Here is a 21,750-nt window from a genome sequence, read left to right on the forward strand (position 1 = left end):
TAGAATTAGAAGTACAGAGACAGAATAAGAACTCCAGAATTAGAACTTTTGTGAAAGCATCATTTCTTCTGTTTTACAGTGTCTCATATACTAGTTGTGTTCATCTGTGTTCACTATTCAAGAAGATAGAGCATTTATTGTACATCTACTAATATCATACTGTGCTAGGCATAACAGATCTGTGAGCTGGTTAATATGTTCCTATTTCATATGCAAATAAACTGAGGCACGCATACTAAGGAACCCAACCAAAGTCACTTAGAGTAAGTGAAGGAGTCTGTCTTGGAACACAGTACTGTCTGAATTTAGATTCTGTCCTCAGCCTGAAGAGTCTAACAATCTCACAATAATGACTGACGGCAGAGACGTCAGAGGATGGAATGGGTATCAAGTGACGTCCTACCACTTGCTCCATCTCCATTACGTTTTGGCGAATAAAGCCATGTGCTTGACTAGAGCTGTAAGCTACGATTTGACTATGCACAAATACCATCCTGTCTACTAAGAGGACATAAACAAAAGGTGGCAGCCTGAACCCAGAATTTACATTTGGTCCTCTCAAACATTAATCTATTCCTTTGGTACAAAAAAAAAAAAAAAGGCAATCAGACCAGTGGCGGTGGCTCATGCCTGTAATCCTAGCACTTTGGGGGCCGAAGAGGGGGATTACGAGGTCAGGAGTTTGAGACCAGCCTGACCAACGTGGTGAAACCCTGTCTCTACTAAAATAAAGAAATAAAAAATTAGCCAGGCATGGCGGCACATGCCTGTAGTCCTAGCTACTAGGGAGGCTGAGGCAGGAGAATCGCTTGAACCCAGGAGGCAGAGGTTTCAGTGAGCCAAGATCGCGCCACTGCACTCCAACTGCACTCCAGCCTTAGTGACAGAGTGAGACTCTGTCAAAATAAAAAAAAAAAAGAAAGAAAAAAAGAAAGAGAGAGAGAGATGAAAGAAAGAAAGAAAGGAAGGAAGGAAGGAAGGAAGGGGAGAGGGGAGAGGGGAGAGGGGAAGGAAAGGAACAGAGAAATGACAATCAGACCCCACTAACAATCCAACTCTAGACAGTCTGCGCTTCCCACATCTCTAAAGGAGCAGAGTTTATTGCCACCTGACCCTGATGCCTGGCCAAGGCTGAGCGGCCTAGGGGAAGAAACATAAAGTGGTTGTGCCAATTAGGTTCTTTTTGATGGAAATTAGGAGGGGGAAAAAAGTAAAACAAAATACTACAGAACCAGAGTTGATCAGTGTTGGGTGTGCTTGAGCTGAAAGGTCATGGGGACTCAGGACCTGGGACCACCATTTAGATCAGCCTTCATGCACCTTGCACAAGTGGGAGTGAGAAAGATAATTTGCAGAAAGAGAAAGGAGATAAAAATATATTTATAATGCTTACTGTTTACCAAGTATTTTCAAATTATTTTCCATATTTACTCCTAATGACAACTCTATTTTACAAATAAGAGTGGAGAACCAGAGAGGCTAAGTGACTTGCCTGAGGTCACACAACTAGTGTGGAAAGCAAGGGTACAAACCCAATATATGCATAATTAATTAAACCCTATGCTCCACTCTCTTTCTAATTATACATATCAGTCCTAAGTCCTCATCTTCTTTGATTCTGCAGTATCTGACATAATGATCCCTTTGTCATTGACTTTCACAATTTTTCACTAACTCAACTTTCTACTTGCTTGCTTTCTCTCAGCTCTAACAAGTTTGCTTTCTCAACATCCTGACTTACTCCTCTTCTCACCACTCGATATGATTTATACCTACTCTCTCCTAAAGGTTATGTATGAGGCTGTAAAGTCATATCTTCCTATCTTCCCAAAACATTAGTTCTTGTTTCCGGATATCAACATATTGTGTCTATATCTCCAATATTTATCCTCTAATCTAGTTCTGAATTTTCATTTCTGTTCTAAAAAAATCAATATGTATATAGACTATTTATCACTATACTCCCAAATCATTTACCACCTGCTGATTTTTCCATTTTGGTTTTTATTTAGTTTGATTTTGCTACTAATTATATCACCAATCTCTAGTAACAATTCCTTAAAAATACTTTCAAATGTTGAGATCCACTCCCCAACTCCCAGTATTCTATTTTATTCCATCTATTTTGAATTCTTATCCTTTATTTCTCTCTGTAAAGCTTTAGCCACTCTTCAAGGCCCAATTCAACTGTCACTTGTTTTCTTATTTAAACTTCTTTGTGTAAGGGTGGCAGTGAAATTTTTCTGTCTAAGCTTCCATAGTATCCCTTGATATGTATTGCCATCATTATGTGGCTCTATATATGTGAGTACAAATTTGCATGTTTAATTAGGATAACTTCCTTGAGAATAAGGACTTTGTTACTATAACTATTTTCCTCATTGCACTTAGCATTGTGCCTCACAAATAATTAGTGCTTTTTTTCTTTTACTATTATCACTGTCTACTTGGCTTAAAGTACACACAACTTCTAGGTAAATGCAATGAAAAGGTAAAATAAATAAACAAATAAAAGGCATTCATGAAGAGAAAAAAGGAAGAAAAGAAAGAAAGACTGAATAAAACAAACAAACAAACAAACAAACAAAAAAAACGCACCAAAGAATAGATACTTGTTGAGGTTACTTGTCTTGGTGAATAAATCATATGTATTAAAAAGTGAACATCTAAACATTATGGGCTTATGATTTTCCTGCTCAGGACCGAGATGACACCTCATAAAACAATGCACCTGTCATAGATCTCCCTAATTGCAGCTCTGCTACACATTGCGTGGTGTGATCACTGTGGAGATATATGACTTCCATAAATACTGTTTATGGAACATCTGCTAGGTATTGCTGTGCTTCTAATATACGTCAAGATAAAGTCACCCTATGGACCTGTCAATGCGAACACATGAGAGAAGTTAAAGTACGTTTGGGGGTAAGCTAGACAGTGGTGGACGAAATCCTAAGCAGAAAAGCCCATGAGGAGCCAGTGAGGAGCCACCTCCCTTGCTCTTGGCATCATGGTCAGAAACTAGTGCTCTGTGGCGAATATCAGCTGACCACGGGATCACCCAGCACCTTACAGAAGCAATCGGTTGCTGCTTTTTCCACCAGATGATTTTGCTACAAAAACTTACTCATACATTAAAACTTTTCGCTGTACTTCCAATCAGCAGAGAGGATATAGTACAAGCCCTAGTAAAGGGGCTTGTTCTACATATCAGATTTTGCCATCCAGACACTAAGAGAGAAAAACATTTAACTCAAATTGTTCTAACTGTTTGTTCATTAAACATTACATTGCCTTAGTGACACGCTCGCATGGTGTATTGACTGTAATTCCATGTTAAGGACTGGAGTTGAGCCCAGGCACCTGTGATTTGCATAAGGAGATTTCATCATTTCATAACCACACTCTACTCCCAGGACACAAGAAAGAAATTAGAAGTGAGATCAATTTTGGGAATTTGTGTAAGCCCTTTGGGGAACAGATCATGCCCTGATGTTCTTAATGTTTAAGTGTCTATTGTCTAAAAAGCTTAACTTTGACATCTTATTGCTCTTTCCTTAAGGATTTTAACAATAACCCTCCGGTTCTTTAGCCAGGAGGAATTTCACTGATTAGGTTAGATTTTAAGTCTCTGATCCTCTATCTTTATCCTTCTTGACTTAAACAGTGAAAATTACAATGACATAAAGCTTCTTGTTCATTTTTTTTTCTTATATTAAATGATCTGAAATCAGGTTGATTTGCTATCTCCTGTGAAGTGTGAGTTGTAGCTGATACTTAGAAGAAGGTCTCTAAATTGAAAACATGACTGAATGCCATTAGCTTAAAATGATCCTCTTTCCGAAATTATTTCAGTCTTAGCAGTGGTGGCTTCAAAATTGTCAGTGTGAAAATGACCCACTGTTTTCCTTCAGTCACATGGTAATGGCTGAATTAATGAATGCTGCACTGGTTTATAAGACCTGTACTATGAATCTCAAGTGCTAACTATGAACACTGGACTGGAAGCAAAACAAAACAAAACACCCTCATAAAATATATATTTGAAAAATGAAACCAATGGCAGGCAGAACTAATGGGAAGTGACCTAACAGGAAGGATAGAACAAAAGAAAAAGCAGGCATTTATTCACTTACAATGCGTCAGGTTCTGTGATTGGTACTAAAACATATCATTGCATTAATCCTTCAACATCAGTGTAAGAGAACTATTGTCACATTCCTTTCCAATGAGGAATATGTAGTCTAGAAGGGTTAAATTACATACTTAAGATCACATTCAGTGTCAGGAGAGGAAACAGCCCTGATGTCCTAAGCTCCAAGTCTTAAACTTTTTCACTTACTATTCCTTCTTCAGTTTTCAGTATAGGTATTATAGATCTTCCTGAGATGTATTTTAATCCTCATAATTTTACCTTGAAGAAACGAGAGTAAATAAAATAATAAAGCAAGTACATCAAGGGCATTAACCTGGCAAGTCACTTCCATAAGCCTCTTCGTTACCCTCCTAATAGCAACTTCTAAACAGCAACTTCCCTGACTTATAGTGAACCAGAGTCAACCATCTATCTCGTCTTTTCTTCTGCATCTTTGTCTGCTCCAGGATAGCTTTCCCTTGTTTCCCTTTAGCTTTAAAATGTACTTTAACCTTATCATACACAGTGCACCTCCATTTTATTTCCTCAAAAGAGAAAGAATTGGACATAATGGACTTGCAGCTTTAAGATTTTTTAAAAAGCTATTACATAAAGTAAAATGAAACTTTGAGGTTTAATAGACTATTTGGCAAAAGAAAATAGTTTGATGTTTTTTCTCCAGCATGCCTTGACTCTCTTCAATTATTTTTATTTTTATTTTTCATTAGACTTTAAGTTCTAGGGTACATGTGCACAACGTGCAGGTTTGTTACATAGGTATACATGTGCCATGTTGGTGTGCTGCACCCATTAACTCGTCATTTACATTAGGTATATCTCCTAATGCTATCCGTCCCCCTTACCCCGACCCCACTACAGGCTCCGGTGTGTGACTCTCTTCCATTTCGAACATATCTGGTCGCTTCATGTGTTATTTTAGGTTTATTTTTCTTTGAAAACACGGATAAAGCCTTTCCCTCTACCACAGCCTTCTGCAATCTCCCCTGTCTCGGATACAAGCGATTGGCTTGAAAATCGTGGTTCTGAAATAGAACAGGCCTATCCATAATGCCTATTAATGCAGTGTCCTCCAGTCAGACAGCATCATTTATAACCCTGAGAGTGCAGCTGAGACAGCTCCCAATCTGCAGCTTCAGCTCACCAATTTATGCAGCCAGAGCCAATGACTCCAGCACTCAGAAATCTCCCAAGGAGCAGTAAACACACACAAAACAAGAAATAGATACAGGTAGAGGTGTTCCTATAATGAGAGCAGATCAATGAGGGCACAACCGGCTGGAAAAATAAAACCCAAGTAATCAATAAGGTCAGATGATGACTTAATATATGTAGGACAAGAGAGAAACAAAATGCTCCATAAGATTTTAATGTCATGGTCTTAAAGTGGCCTTGATTTCTTCATACCATGTGGGTTCAACCTGTTCATTTACATAAAATTCTTGCCCAACCAGAGGCTTATACAAAGTGAGTCATTGATAAATTGTGTCAAATTCATTAATGACCAGTATGGCCCTGGATGATCACTGACTAGTTATTTTCTGAGCTATGTCCTACACAGAAAGAGGGGTTTGAGCAAGGGGTTTGGTTGCTCCCACAGGGAAGAATTTGATAGAAATTAATAACCATAAGTAATAATAGTCATTGGCTTCATAGCACAATATGCTTACATGTACCCGATGAGCAATGATTATGAAGGATTTATGAAGGCGTTAAAGGAGGGCAAGCCTATGAAGATTTTAATTACAACCAACTAGACACCTACTGAAATCTTTAGCAAATATTCAAACTTATTCCATAACTTAAGAATGCACGATATCCTGGCATCTTGGAAAAGACCTGAGATTTCAGATTGAGTAGGTCTGCCAGGGGTTGAGCCAAAAAAAGTAAAACATTCACATCTGAACTTAATCTGGTGAAATTTTTGAACCTCAATTATAATTTAAATAATCTTTAAAGTTAAAAAATCTAACCTAAAACAAGAACATTCTACTTACAATGAAATGACACTCAAACAGCCTTAGATTTCTTACCTGCAACAACATAGAATGAGAAAAAAACAAAACTGTCTGCAAAGATAGGGTGTTATCTAGATATATGATCATTCACATTAGACAGGGGAATGAGTGCAAATTTTTCAGGCATGTAATGGCTCAAAACATTTATCTGGAAAAAAAAATGGACTATTCACTCCAAAAGAACAAAAAATGATTTCCAAAATTAAAAGAAAATAGAATTTAGAGAATAGTGGTATTCAAATTTAAGAAATATGGAAGGAAAAGGTAGAAATGATAGGTGAAAATCAATTAAGGGTTTTGTTTTGTTTCAAAGTTGGGAATAGTTAGAAAAACATACCTGTGTGTATATATTTGTGTGCTTATATATAAATTTTAAAAGAAGTCGAGAGAAGAATGGCAAATACTGTATAATTTTGAAACTACTAAGGAGTAAAACGAATTAATAAAAAGTTTTTTTGTTGTTTTTTGTTTTGTTTTGTTTTGTTTTCTTTTTGAGAAGGAATCTCCCTCTGTTTCCAGGCTGGGGTGCAGTGGTGCGATCTTGGCTCACTGCAAACTTCGACTCCCTGGTTCAAGTGATTCTTCTGCCTCAGCCTCCAGAGTAGCTGGAATTACAGACACGTGCTACCACACCTAGCTAATTTTAGTATTTTTAGTAGAGACGGGGTTTCACCATGTGGGCCAGGATGGTCTTGATCTCCTGACCTCATGATCTCCTGCCTTGGCTTCCCAAAGTGCTGAGATGACAGGCATAAGGCACTGTGAAGCAGCCAATAAAAAGTTTTTTAATCCATTAAAACTCTACAACTGGGAAAGGGAAAGGAAAAGCGAAAGCATATGGCCATTGTTAGTATACCCCTATCCCTTGGTGACCACTGGCCTATTATGTGATGAGGGTGAGATCCATGGGAGGGAGATTACCTTTCTCAACTCCACCAGGGCATAGCTGTCAGGTACTAGGAGGAGAAATCAGATGCTGGTGGGCTGTGCACATGCTATATGAAGAATCACGGGGCTGGACCTCAGTGCCTGTGACATTCTTCACTCACCCTGCAAATATTTCCATGCTGTAGGGAGTGTGACATTAAATGACAAATAAAAATAAAAATCATCATTAAAGAGGAGAGTGAGGCAGAAAGAGAGAGAGACAGAGAGAAGAGAGACTGTGGAAGAAAAGAAATGCATGTTTAGTATAGTTCATAGAGCTTCTTGCCAACTTTTGAACAAGGGTCCCTAATTTTCATTTTGCCAAGGGTCTCACAAAGTATGCAGCAAACCCTGCTGTTAACATATATCTGCTAATATTTTGAGAGTAACAAATGGAAGAGTGCCAAGACTCTTGCATTAATTCATTTAAAATGTGCATGGGAACAAGGAAATATAATGAGTAGTCTAAGAACATAAAGTGATTATTTGGACAGATATGTTTGGAGCCAAAATCAAAGGGCACCATGACACACTGGAAGTGTGGAGTAATGAAGGGATCTAAAAGGACTCACAGGTTTCTAACTTCAATGATCCAGGACTGCAAATATTGGAGGAGCAGTGTCACGATGGTGATCCCATCTTTGGATATGATGGGATGGAGGTCTCTGTGGGTGGTATATGGAAAAGAATATCAAGTTTAATTGATTCATCATATACAGTATCGATAACTCAGTTAAGAAATTTGGGTTAGAGATGTAGATTTGAGATTTATCACCATAGAGAAGATAATTGGAACTGTAAGAAATGATTATACAGATGTAGTTTAAGAGAATAAAGGGTGAAAAAGAACAAGTCGAATAATTTAAGTGACATTGAAAAGATTTTTGAGAGGATGATTGAGGAGTCAACAGACAGTTAAAACAATATGGGTTGCATATTGCCCAGGACACAAAAGAAAATATAATTTCTCATATTTGATAGTGAGGCAGTCAGATTCTGACACGGATTCCAGTGATCTCTATCTCTCAGTGCTTACACCTGCCTGAGTTCATTTGAGCTGCTCTAACAATATGCCAAAAAAAAGTACTTTGCAAACAACAGAAATTTATTTCTCACAGTTCTGGAGGCTGGGAAGTCCAAGATTAGGACACTGGCTGATTTGGTGTCTGGTGAGGGCTCACTCTCTGGTTTATAAATGGCAGTTTCTCACTGGTACTCATATGGTAGAAGGAGCTAGCTAACTTGCCAGGGACATTTTTATAAGGCACTAATCCCATAATAAATGAATGAATGACGACCATGTTGTTTATCATACTGCAGAAAATAGCACTGCAGAATCTTCATGTAGAAAGGTGAAAGCTATCTGTAAACCTTTCAACCCAAGCTAAATGTCTCCAAAGTGATGTAATCTCTATGTCTTCTTAGACTTGACAAAAAGACTGTGCGAGCTAAAGGTGCTAGCCTAGGAAACAGCCAGATCTATTTCACTCTGTGTTCTTAAGTAAAATCCATGTAGACGTGAAACCAAAAGCAGTAAGGAAAGCAGGACAGACCAGTAATTAGTATAGTTTCTTTTTCCTTTTCTTATTTTTTTTTAATCTTTATTTCTTAATAGGGCCACCTCTCTTCCTCCCATCCCAAAACTTGTCAGTTTTCAAGGAAACATGCAAGCAAACAGCTTGATTCTGAGCCATCACAACCAGACTGTGAATATAAGCTATTGATCTCTGTGTGTAATAAAAAGGTCTCTTTTCTGAAAAAAATCTGAAGACCTAAATCAAGGTAAAATAATAATGCAAAACTATGTCTCTCTGTATTTACAGGCATCATACTTAGGCTGCCGGACAAAACTACTACTGTCTTGAGCAGTCTTATCCCAGGTACAAGTGTCACAGTTGAGCACTGTGAGTGCCCATGTGGATTCCATTCCTTGTAGATGAGCCATAAAAGTGCTAGATGGGCCAGGTTCACTGAGCTGTATGTAGTAAAATTCTTGCACAAGTGCTTTCTCTAGTTTCTGTAAGAAACGTTCTCAATTACATGCAGTTTGCACCATAGGGACGAGAAGAAGAGATTTAAGGTTGGCCCTTCGCAAGTGAAAGCAGAAACCTTTAATCAGTATGTGCTCTTCAGTGTGGCTTACTATCTGAGACACCCTAATTACTTTATGGGAAAAGAAACCCATCCATATATTCAAATTGCCCACTGGAATCAAACACCACATGAAAAGAAGCATGATTGATTAAAGGGCCAAAATGTATAAAGTGAGTGAAATAATATTTTGTTGCTTTTTAGATTGCGTTCACATTTTCTTCTGCTTTAATTTGGTAATTTATTAGCCAGGGACAAGAGATCATCAGAGTAGATTGATTGATTGATTGTTTAATCAGGTTATTAATAAATTCTATCATGTATTCAGTCAGAGTGGGCAGCTGCTTACTCTGCTTTCTCTATTTTTGCCTGGTTTAGTTTCTGGATTGGGGAGGGGAAGTAAGATGTTATTTTCCCTGATTTCTATGCAGTTTGAGAAAGAAAGCACTTTGTTATGGGGAACCCACTGTCAAGAAAGTCCACTAAATTGAACAATTTTGATATACTGGAGAATTTTATTTGAATGAATTATGTAGGGATTTTGAAAAAAGCCAAACTGCTAAAGATATTGGGTGAGTGAGAGTCAGCATTAAAAAGCAAGGCTTAGAAGCAGGTACTGAAAATTAATTCAATTTATTTCCAAGCCAAGGTCATGCCTTACGCTTGGAAATTGATTTTAAAGGTGGCTGCTGGACATATGAGGGTAAAGCATTAGGTTTTTATCCTTTAACTCTATTGGCTTTTATAAGAATAGTCATAGGGAAGGCACTCATGTTTTTTAATGTCTTTTTTGCCTTGTGATTGTGCAACTTATATGGCAGTAACAATGATGATACGAAAGTAGCTAACTACCTGCTAAGTACTTTATATATAATAATTCATTTAATGTTCTTGACCCTCTGAAGCAGGTTTTATTATCAGCTCTAGAAAATATGCAATTACTTCCAAGTTTGCATAGGTATTTGGTAAACATATCAGCTAGTTTATAGTATGACTGCAATTAAAGAAAAATCTGGATAAATTAAATAAGTTATTGACCAAGCATGGTGGCTCACACCTGTAATCCCAGCACTTTGGGAGGCTGAGGTGGGCTAATCACCTGAGGTAAGGAGTTTGAGACCCACCTGACCAATACGGTGAAACACTGTCTCTACTAAAATTACAAAAATTAGCTGGGTGCAGGAGGTGGCAGGCAGCTGTAGTCCCACCTACTCAGGAGACTGAGGCAGGAGAATTGCTTGAACCCAGAAAGCAGAGGTTGCAGTGAGCCAAGATCATGCCACTGCACTCCAGCCTGCATGACAGAGTGAGACTCTGTCTCAAAAAGGAAACAAAACAAAACAAAACAAAAAAACAGTTATATACTAGAAGGAAAACTGAGCTTAGGGAGTGGAGTGGAAGGGAGAGCTTCCAGTAAGCCAAGGAACAGAAACCACAGCAGCAAACATGCAACCAGGATGCTTAAAAAAAAAAAAAAAAAAAAAAGAGTCTCCAATTGCCGTGCAGCTGCTTCATAGTTTGTACTCGGTTGGGGGGAAGACAGTAGATCTGGTGCCAAAGACTCTTAGAGTTGAACATGAGTATCTAAATTTATCATTCTGCCAAATCTATACACAAAGAAACATATTTGTTAAAAAGAGATCAGGGTGTCCCTAGGAAAGGGAAAGATGAATATGATGTGGCCACAGCTGACAATGTCTAGTACAATTGTGGGACCATTGTATTTCCCATGCACTTAAATACCTGTAGAAGCTATATGAACATCCCGTGTGTAGCCCTGTGGTAAATGCTCTCACCATTATCTCAAAAAGAAATATCATTCACCATCCAAAACTAGAAAGGACTTAATATCTGCATAGAAGATTTACTTTAAACTTCAAACTTTAGCTCTTTGAAGACATTTATTACTGTGATGAGTATAAATGAATTTACACTCACTTTTCTTATAGAGCATTTGCCATTTCCTCACAGACCTAGAAGAGTCTGAGTATCTGGACTGGTCCATAGACCAGTATTTGGGAACTGCTCCAGATTATCCACAGACGTTGGGGCATCAAGTAGTTTTGTGGCTATCTTTGCATGCTCCTGTCCACCTGCCTCTCCAAACATTCTCTTTGCTAAAAAACGCACAGCGACTCCCAGGCCTTTAAAGTATGAAGTAAGTTCTGCTCTCCAAATCCGCGTTTGCCTTCTCTATCCTTGCCTTGCCTGTACATTTGCATTACTTTCTAAAATACCTCCAAAGATAGCTACTTGAATATTACACAGCCAAACTTTTTTTCTTTTTTCTTTTTTTTTTTTATTATACTTTAAGTTCTAGGGTACATGTGCACAACGTGCAGGTTTGTTACATATGTATGCATGTGCCATGTTGGTATGCTGCACCCATTAACTCGTCATTTACATTAGGTATTTCTCCTAATGCTATCCCTCTCCCCTTCCCCCCAACCCATGACAGGCCCTGGTGTGTGATGTTCCCCACCCTGTGTCCAAGTGTTCTGATTGTTCAATTCCCACCTATGAGTGAGAACACATGGTGTTTGGTTTTCTGTTCTTGCAATAGTTTGCTGAGAATGATGGCTTCCAGCTGCATCCATGTCCCTACGAAAGACATGAACTCATCCTTTTTTATGGCTGCATAGTATTCCATGGTATGTATGTGCCACATTTTCTTAATCCAGTTGGTCATTGATGGACATTTGGGTTGGTTCCAAGTCTTTGCTATTGTGAATAGTACCACAATAAACATACGTGTTCATGTGTCTTTATAGTAGCATGATTTATAATCCTTTGGGTATATACCCAGTAATGGGATGTTTGGGTCAAATGGTATTTCTAGTTCTAGATCCTTGAGGAATCGTCACAAAGAATGCAAACAAATTTATAAGAAAAAAACAAACAACCCCATCAAAAAGTGGGTGAAGGATATGAACGGACACTTCTCAAAAGAAGACATTTATGCAGCCAACAGACACATGAAAAATGCTCATCATCACTCGCCATCAGAGAAATGCAAATCAAAACCCACAGCCAAAATTTTAACCATATTAATCGGCCGGGTGCGGTGGCTCATGCCTGTAATCCTGGCACTTTGGGAGGCTGAGGCAGGTGGATCATTAGGTCAGGAGATCGAGACCATCCTGGCTAACATGGTGAAACCCCAACTCTACTAAAAATACGAAAAATTAGCCGGGCGTGGTGGCAGGCGTGCCCATGGTCCCAGCTACTGGGGAGGCTGAGGCAGGAGAACGGTGTGAACCCGGGAGGCAGAGCTTGCAGTGAGCAGAGATCTCACCACTGCACTCCAGCCTGGGAGACAGCGAGACTACGTCTCAAGACAATAAAATAAAATAAAATAAAATAAAATAAAATAAAATAAAATAAAATAAAATAAAATAAAATAAAAAGTGTCTCAGGTCTCTTACCTGCATCTTTATACATTGTTCATTCTTCCTCAGGGTAAAAGAAAAAACAGAGTTTTGGTAACATACTTAGTAGTTAGGGATGACATTCCCCATCTATTGCCATGCATTAAATATATTTTCCAATAAGTAAAATAATTGCAAAAATATTTTGTGCTTAATGTTAGGTTGGAAACATGAAGAAAGAATTCATGTTAGAATTTCACTCAAGATGTTTCAATCACTCATATTCCTAAGTAGAATATTTTGTTAGTAAAGGGGAAGGCAAATCTGCAGTTTTAGGTATTAAAAACCAAAACAAAATCCTCATACTTCCAGAAAAATGTTCTAAAACATTATTTTATTTGTGTATATCATTATTAAAAATATTATTTACTCATCTAATTGAACAGTAATCTTTAATTAGAGGTTTGGCCCAAGTCCTATAGAAACAGACTCTGGTAGGCTGAAAAATGTGCCCTGATCCATGAACTCTGTAAATGCTGATTTACATGTCAAAATATGTGATTAATTAAGGATCTTAAGATGGGAAGATTATTGCAGATTACCCAGATAGGCACTAAATGCAACTATATGTGCCTTTATAAGAGGAAGACAAAGTGAAACTTCATACAGACAGGATTAGGTAAGGTGACCACTGAGACAGAGATAAAAGTGACACAGTCATAAATTAGGCAATGTTGGCATTCACTGGAAGCTGGAAGAGGTGAGAAAGAATTTAAAACTAATACACAGACTAATGCAAGATAGGCCCAATAGCATGGACCGTGGATATTTGGTAATTTATTACCCAGGATAACGAAGTATGTGGATATGAAGATAAAAAGAATATTAAAACAAACAAAAAGAGGTAGAATGCATTAGTATTCACTAAGACCTTTACCAAGTGTCTACTCTTAATTGCTGGCTACGCATTTCTGGGCACCAAGGATAGACCATTAAGTATAAAAAAGTGGCTACCATAGTAGAGCTTACATTTGGGATGTACTAAATTCAAAGAGGATGAAAGCATGCGCACATACCTGGACAGAGTTCGCAGAAAGGAATTCTTGGCACGTTAAAGCAAGACTGAACAAGGGATGGCATACATCTCCTTTGAAAAACATGAAAAGAATTCTTAGGAATTTAAATCTGGAAGATAAATTTTAGGTCAATGAGAAAGAAAAGAAAAAGAAACATTCTTATCTCTAAGTAACATCAGCGAATATAAACTGTCATTTTCATTTTCTTTTCTCTTTTAAGACATTGTCAAAACATGAAAGTATTGAGCTATTGAATTCACTAAACATTTAGAAGCATTTTTCATATCTGCTAATGGTTGTGTTAAAATATTGAAAATAGATGTCTCAAATGATTTGTGTGTGTGTGTGTGTGAGAGGCAACTTTGCAGTTGTGGAGTGAACAGTTCTCAATTAAAATGAGCATCTTATTTAAATATTTAAACTCAGTTGCTCCTTTATTTTTTAAAAAATGATGTCCTAGGGAAATATTAAACAGTACCTTTCAGGGCAATTATTTTATTTATCTATTCAGTAGAAAATTATTGAGCACCTACTATGTGGATTTCATTTTAAGTAGTGATAATAGAAAAGGGAATAATAGTCAAGTTATACAAGTAAGTAAAATAAAATTTGATGAATGCTGTGGTAGAGCATTTTCAGGAGCGTGGAGAAATCATTTAATTCAACTGACATAAGTCCAGTTCACCTAGGAGCCAAAATCTGAGTGGATCATAAGATAAGTAGGGGAAGGTAAAAAGAGATGATCCTGACAGGTAAAATAATACTTAAATCATGGTAGAGTGAAAATATCAATTAACAGGAGAGTAAAGAAGACATATTTTGGTGCAAAGTTACATGAGCTGAAGAGGGAATCAGATGAAGAGAAAAATTTGGATGAAGTATGTGTCTTGGAAGGCCAGGTGAAGTATGTGCATGAGGTTGAAATTTATACTGTAGACAAAGAGGCTACTTCAAAAAACACGAAGTAGCATGATTAGATTAGTAATTTAAATATTTGGTTGGTGATGGCAAAGATTAAGGTAGGGAATCTATTAGAAGATTATCTAAAACCTGACAGAAGTTAAAAAAAAAAATTGTTGAAAAGCAAACAAACAAGGTAGACGTCAGCAAGATGACAGGTTAGAAAGCTATAGACCATTATTCCTCCACAAAGATATCAAGTTACCAACAAAATAGCAATGACAATATCTGTTAGAACTCTAGAGATGAAATGTGAAGCTACAGCACCCAGGTTAGTGTAAAAACAAAAAGGAATTCTAGTGAAAAGGGTAGAAAAATTTGTGGTGTCTGGCATTGATGACAACAGCTGCTGCCATCAACTGCATGGCTGGGGCTACACACTCCATGGAGCTGGTGGAAGCCCCGCCCCTTCCTGCAGCTGTAGACCCAGGCCTCCTGCTCTGCCGAGCAGGCAGAGCCCCATCCTTGGTTCCAGCCTCCCAAACTGCAGTTGTGGATCTGAGACCCCCGTCCTCTTTATGGAGCCAGGAACGGGCAGGATCAGCCGGGAACAGTCATTCCTGCCATTGCAGACCTGAGCCTCTGGCTCCTGGAAGCAGACAGGAGCCAGGGCCAAGCAGGAGCCTTGCCCCTTCTGAGTTGGTGGGGCTGGAGCTCTCCGGTGCAGCTGCGGCTGCCCTCCCAGGCACAGGACCCATGTTGTCTCTGCAGCCTGCACCTTTGGCACCCCAGGAAGAAACCCCCCACCCCACCTGCCCCACACCCCTTTGCAGGCTCAGGGGTGTCTGCTCCCACTGTCTGGCCTCTCTCTGCTCCTGGCACCTGCTCCAATCTCGGAGGCATGGTTGAAGCCAAGCCCCCAGGTCGTGAATGGCAGTGGGAGGCAGACAAGAGTTCTGGGCAGAAGTGGGTGGGCTCCCCGATAAGGCCCCACCCTCAGTCCTGGGAGGGCCTGAAGGCTGGGGACTGAGCTGCCAGTCCTTTAGACTAGAGTGGGGACTCGTGGTGCCTCTTCCAGGCCTGCCCATGGCCACCAATGGATCAATCAGGATGCACTTCCTCCCCTCTGAGGTCCATAAAAGCCCTGGGCTCAGCCAGAGCAGGGCAGAGGAAGGCCACAGGAGGAAGAGGGTAGAGAGACTGGATGACTAGCTGCAGAGAGGAGTACCCTCTCCACTGGGAGCTGCAGAGAGGACCTGCCAGCAGAGAGAGGAGTTACCCCCGCTGCTGAGAACTTCAGAGACCTTCCGAGACATCACAATGACTTGCCTGCAGAGAGGAGTTACCCTGTCCAAGGCCTCCTCTTTGCTTACAGATGAACATTGGATGGGGAAAGCCTGTTATAGAGAGGAGTTAATCACTTCTCTGAGCTGTTCTAACACTAAATAAAACTCTTCTTCCACGCCATTTACTTGTCTGCATACCTGATTCATCCTGGACACAAGATAAGAACTCCAGCAAAAGTGCCATGGCCATAAAGGTTTCTGGCCAGAAAAATTGACACCCCAGAGATCTCATAACAGCATGACTACTTGTGCTCTTCTCCCTGTGTAGCACAACACAGATCAAACAGGAGGAAACTTCACCATACCAGGGCTTCTCCCTTAGGACAGAAATAAAAGAGTTGATCCTGTGTTAAACTTTCTGGCTTGTCTTGAGGCTGCATGAGAAACTGTTTTCTGCCTCATTAGAGTTGGAGGGTTGACAGGACTGGTGGAAGAGTTTGGAAGTTGTTAAAAAAAGAAGTGAGAAGTATATTAGAGCTCCAGTTCTATGGGATGATGCCAAGGACAGAAGGAGAGCAAGAGATTGGAATTTTTTTTTTTTTTTTTTTTTAAAGAGCATACTATGATCAGCCTGAGTGATGAGGGTCCTTACCTGAATGAATTCAGTATGCAAAAACAGGAAGAGGTACTTTTGTTTTGCAAGTGCTCAAATCCTAGCAAAAATTACAAAATCTACAAAGAAACAGAAAACAACATGGCCAAATTAGAAAAGCAAAATAAAACTCCAGAAACAATCTCTAAAGAAGCATAGATCTGTGAGCTGAGTAATCGAGAATTTAAAATAATAGTCACAAGAATGCTTAAGGAGCTGAAAAAATACAAATGATCAACTGAACAAAAAACAGAAAAATGATTCTTGAACATTTGAACAAAATGATAGTGTCATTAGAGATAGAACCTATAAAGAAAGATTCAATCAGAAGTTCTAGAGTTGGCTGGGCATGGTGGTGGCTCATGCCTGTAATCTCAGTACTTTGGGAGGCCAAGGTGGGTGGAACATCTGAGGTCAGGAGTTTGAGACCAGCCTGGCCAATATGGTGAAACCCTGTCTCTACTAAAAATACAAAAGTTAGCCAGGCGTGGTGGTGCACACTTGTAATCCCAGCTACTTGGGAGGCTGAGGCCAGGAGAATTCCTTGAACCTTGGAGGCAGAAGTTACAGTGAGCCAAAATCGCGCCTTTGCACTCCAGCTTGGGTGACAGAGCGAGATTCTGCCTCAAAAAAAAAAAAAAAAAAAAAAAAAAAAGAAGAAGAAGAAGAAGAAGAAGGAGAAGGAGAAGGAGTAGTTCTAGAGTTAATTGTTCCTTTAACTCCTTAAGAGGGCTATCAATTCCCTTATGCTCTTGTAGCTTCCTACGGTAGTCCTAAAGCAGCTTATCTGTAGGGTCTGCCATGATGAGAAACTTCACAGTTTTTTTAGATCCTCTGACTTGGTGCTCTGAATTAGTGATTTCAAATTACCTGTCTTTATATTTGACAGTTCCTTATTTTGCCTGATCAAGTCTTCTTGATCAATACTCAATAATGAAATTGAGTAATGATTAATGAAATTGCTGGATCAAATGGCAAGTCTGTTCTAAGTTCTTTAAGAAATCACTAAATTGCTTTCCACAATGGCTGAACTAATTTACTTTCCCACCAGCAGTGCATAAGCATTTCCTTTCCTCCACAATCTCACCAGCATCTGTTATTTTTTGACTTTTTAATAATAGGCCTTCTGACAAATGTGAGATTGTATCTGATTGTTGTTTTAATTTGCATTTCTCTAATGATTAGTGATGTTGAACATTTTTTTGTATGCTTGCTCGCTGTGTGCAGGTCCTTTGAAAAGTGTCTGTTTATGTTCTTTGACCACTTTTAAATGGGGTTGTTTGTTTTTTGCTTGTAAATTTGTTTATGTTCTTTATAGATCCTGGATATTAGACTTTTGTCAGATACATAGTTTGCAAATATTTTCTCCCATTCTGTAGGTTGTCTGTTTAACTTGCTGATAATTTATTTTGCTGTGCAGAAGCTCTTTAGTTTAATTAGGCCCGATTTGTCAACTTTTTTGTTGTTGTTGATTCAATTGCTTTTGGCATCTACATCATAAAGTCTTTGCAAGCTCCTATATCCAAAACAGTATTTCCCAGGTTTTCTTTCAATTGTTTATATAGTTTTCAGTTTTAGATTTAAATCTTTATTTTGAGTTAGTTTTTTGCATATGGTATAAGGAAAGGGTCCAGTTTCAATTATCTGCATTAACATCCCACTGACAGTAATAGATCATCAAGGAAGAAAATGAACAACAATATTTTGGATCTTACAACTTAAAGTAATGAATCTAATAGATATTTACAGAACCCTGCACCTAAAACCAACAGAATATACATTTTTCTCATCACCATATGGCACACACTCTGAAGCAGACCACACAACTGGGCATGAAACAACCCTTATCAAAAACTAAAATAAAAAAATGAAATAATAACCACATTCTTGGACTATAGTGCAATAAAAACAGAAATCAGTGCTAACAAAGTCACCCAAAACCATACAGTTAAATGAAAACAAAACAACCTGCTTCTAAATTTTTTTCTGGGTAAATGATGAAATCAAGGCAGAAATTAAGAAATTATTTGAAACTAATGAGAAAAAAGATACAACATACAAAAATCTCTGGAACACAGCAAAAACAGTATTCAGAGGGAAGTTTATAGCACTAAACTTTTACATTAAAAACTTAGAAACATCTCAAATTAACCTAACATCACCTCTAGAGGTACTAGAGAAACAAGAGCAAACTAGCCCCAAAGCTAGCAGAAGACAAGAAATAACAAATATCAGAGCTGAATTGAAGGAAATTGAGATACAAAAAAAGATAAATGAATTCGGGAGCTGGTTCTTGAAAGAATTAATAAGATAGGTAGACCACTAACTACACTAATAAAGAAAAAAAGAGAGATGAACCAAATAAACACAATTATAAATGAAAAAGGAGACATTACCACCAATACTACAGAAATACAAAAAAACCCTCAGGGACTATTATGAACACCCCTGTCCAAACAAACTAGCAAACCTAGAATAAGTAAATATGTTCTTAGAGATAAATATGTACAACCTCCCAAGACAATCAGGAAAACATTCAAACACTGAACAGATCAATAATGAGTTCCAAAATTGAATTAATAATAAAATATCTACCAACCAGAAAAAGTCCAAGACCAGATAGATTCTCAGACCAATTCTACCAGATATATAAGCAAAAGCTGGTACCATTTTTAATGAAACTATTCCAAAAATATCGAGGAAGAAGGACTCTTTTAATTCATTCTATAAGGCCCGCATTTTCCTTATAACAAAACTTGGCAGAAACAACAATAATAACAAAAAAATTCAAGACAATATCCTTGATGAACATAGATGCAAAAATCCTCAACAGAATACTAACAAACAGAATCCAGCAGCACATGAAAAAGATAATTCACTGTGATCAAGTAGCTTTATTCCTGGGATGCAAGATTGGTTCAGCATACATAAATCAGTAACTTTTATTCACCACATAAAAAAAATTAAATCAGAAACCATATGATCATCTCAGTAAATACAGAAAAGGCTTTTGATAAAATTTAATATTCCTTCATATTAAAAAGTCTCAATAAAGTAGGCATTGAAGAAACTTACTTCAAACTAATAGGAGCCATCAATGAACAACCAACAGACAACAGCATACTGAATGAGCAAAGGTTGGAAGTATTCCCCCTTGAAAACTGGCACAAGACAAGTATGCCCTCTTTCACCAGTCTTATTCAACATAGTAGTGGAAGTCCTACCCAGAGCAATTACAAAAGAGAAAGACATTAAAGGCATCTAAATAAGAAGAGAAGAAGTCAAACTATTCCTGTCCACAGATGATATGACTGTATGTCTAGAAATCCCACAGTTTCTGCCCAAAAGTTCCTTAGTCTGATATATAACTTAAGCGAAGTTCCAGGATACAGCAGCAATGTACAAAAATCAGTAGGATTCCTATACAGCAACAACATTGAAGCTGAGTACAAAATCAAAAACACAATCCCATTTACAATAGCCACAAATAGAATAAGATACCTAGGAATAGAGCTTAGCCAATGAGGTGAAAGACCTCTACAGTGAGAATTGCAAAACACTACCCAAAGAAATCAGAGATGACACACAAAAAACACACACAAAAATGTCATGCTCATGGATAGGGAGAATTTATGTTGTCAAAATGGTCATACTGCCCAAAGCAATTTACAGATTCAATGACATTCCTATCAAACTAGCAGTAGCATCCTTCACATGATTATAAAAAAAACTGTTTTAAAATTCACATGGGACCAAAAAAGAGCTCAAATAGCCAAGGCAATCTTAAGCAAAAAGAACAAAGCTGGAAGCATCACATTACCTAATTTAAAACTATGATCAAGGCTACAGTAACAAAAACAGCATGCTACTGTCCAAAAGCAGACACATAGACCAGTGAAACAGAAGACAGAGCCTGGAAATAATGCCACACAGTTAGAAATATCTCACCTTCACAAAATCATACTCATGCATCATTTTAATGGGTGAAATAGGTGTTGTTGGTGGCCATTGGTTTTCTGAGAGTACTTCATCTGACAGAGAGATTGAGAGAACTTTAATGGAGTTACTGAATCAAATGGATGGATTGGATACTCTGCATAGAGTTAAAACAACCATGGCTATAAGTCAACCAGATTTCCTGGATCCTGCTTTGCTGCATCCAAGAAGATTCGATAGAAAAGTACATATTGATTTGCCAAATGTGCAAGCAAAATTAGACATATTGAAAGTCCGTATGGATCCGATTTCAAAACATGGTGAAATTGATTGTAAAGCAATTTTATGACGTTTCCAGATGGCTTTAATGAAGCATACCCTGAGAAATGTTTGTACGGAAGCAGATATGTTTGCAATTTGTGCTGATCATAATTTTATAGTAAAGGAAGACTTCATGAAAACAATCGGAAAAGTGACTGATTGTAAGGAGCTAGAGTCAAAATTACACTACAAACCTGTGCAATTGACTGTAAGATTTTTGATGGCTACATGAAAGACAATGATCTCACTAAAGTGTATGAATGAAAGTGTGTATTAGTAACATCACAACAACTAGTAATTCAGTAATTCAACTTTTAAGATTGGTACAGAAGAAATTTGTATGTTTTCTTAATGTTGCATTTATTGCAGCAGACATTATAAGAGTGTGTTGAAGCTTTTCACATTTGCTATGTGAGCATTTTGCAAAACATTGAAAATGGTTTGAATATAAGAAAGCATTTCTTATGACTTATTTTATACCATTTTTTCTCATCCTAAAATATTGAATAAAGTCTGTTTGATTCAGTTCTTGTTAGAAACAAAACAAAACAAAAACTAAAGAAAAGTGCAGTGAACTTTAGGTACTATGAAGCCGTAAGACTTATTAAACACTATCAAGCAAACCAATGTGGGAGTCCTAGAAAGAGAAAAGAGAAAAAAAAAAAAAAAAAGGGCAGAGAGTTTATTTGTAGAAATAATGGCAGAAAATCTCCTAAATCTGAGGAAATGAGGAAAAAACTAGACATAAGTTTCAAGAACCTCGAAGAACTGGCTGGGCGTGGTGGCTCATGTCTGTTATCCCAGCACTTTGGGAGTCCGAGGTGGACAGATCACCTGAGGTCTGGATTCCAGACCAGCCTAACCAACATGGAGAAACCCTGTCTCTACTAAAAATACAAAATTAGCTGGGCGTGGTGGCACATGCCTGCAATCCCAGCTACTCTGGAGGCTGAGGCAGGAGAATGGCTTCAACCCGGGATGCGGAGGTTGCTGTGAACCGAGATCATGCCGTTGCACTCCAG

This window comes from Theropithecus gelada, chromosome 16 (assembly GCF_003255815.1).
Source record: "Theropithecus gelada isolate Dixy chromosome 16, Tgel_1.0, whole genome shotgun sequence".
Lineage (NCBI taxonomy): Eukaryota > Metazoa > Chordata > Mammalia > Primates > Cercopithecidae > Theropithecus > Theropithecus gelada.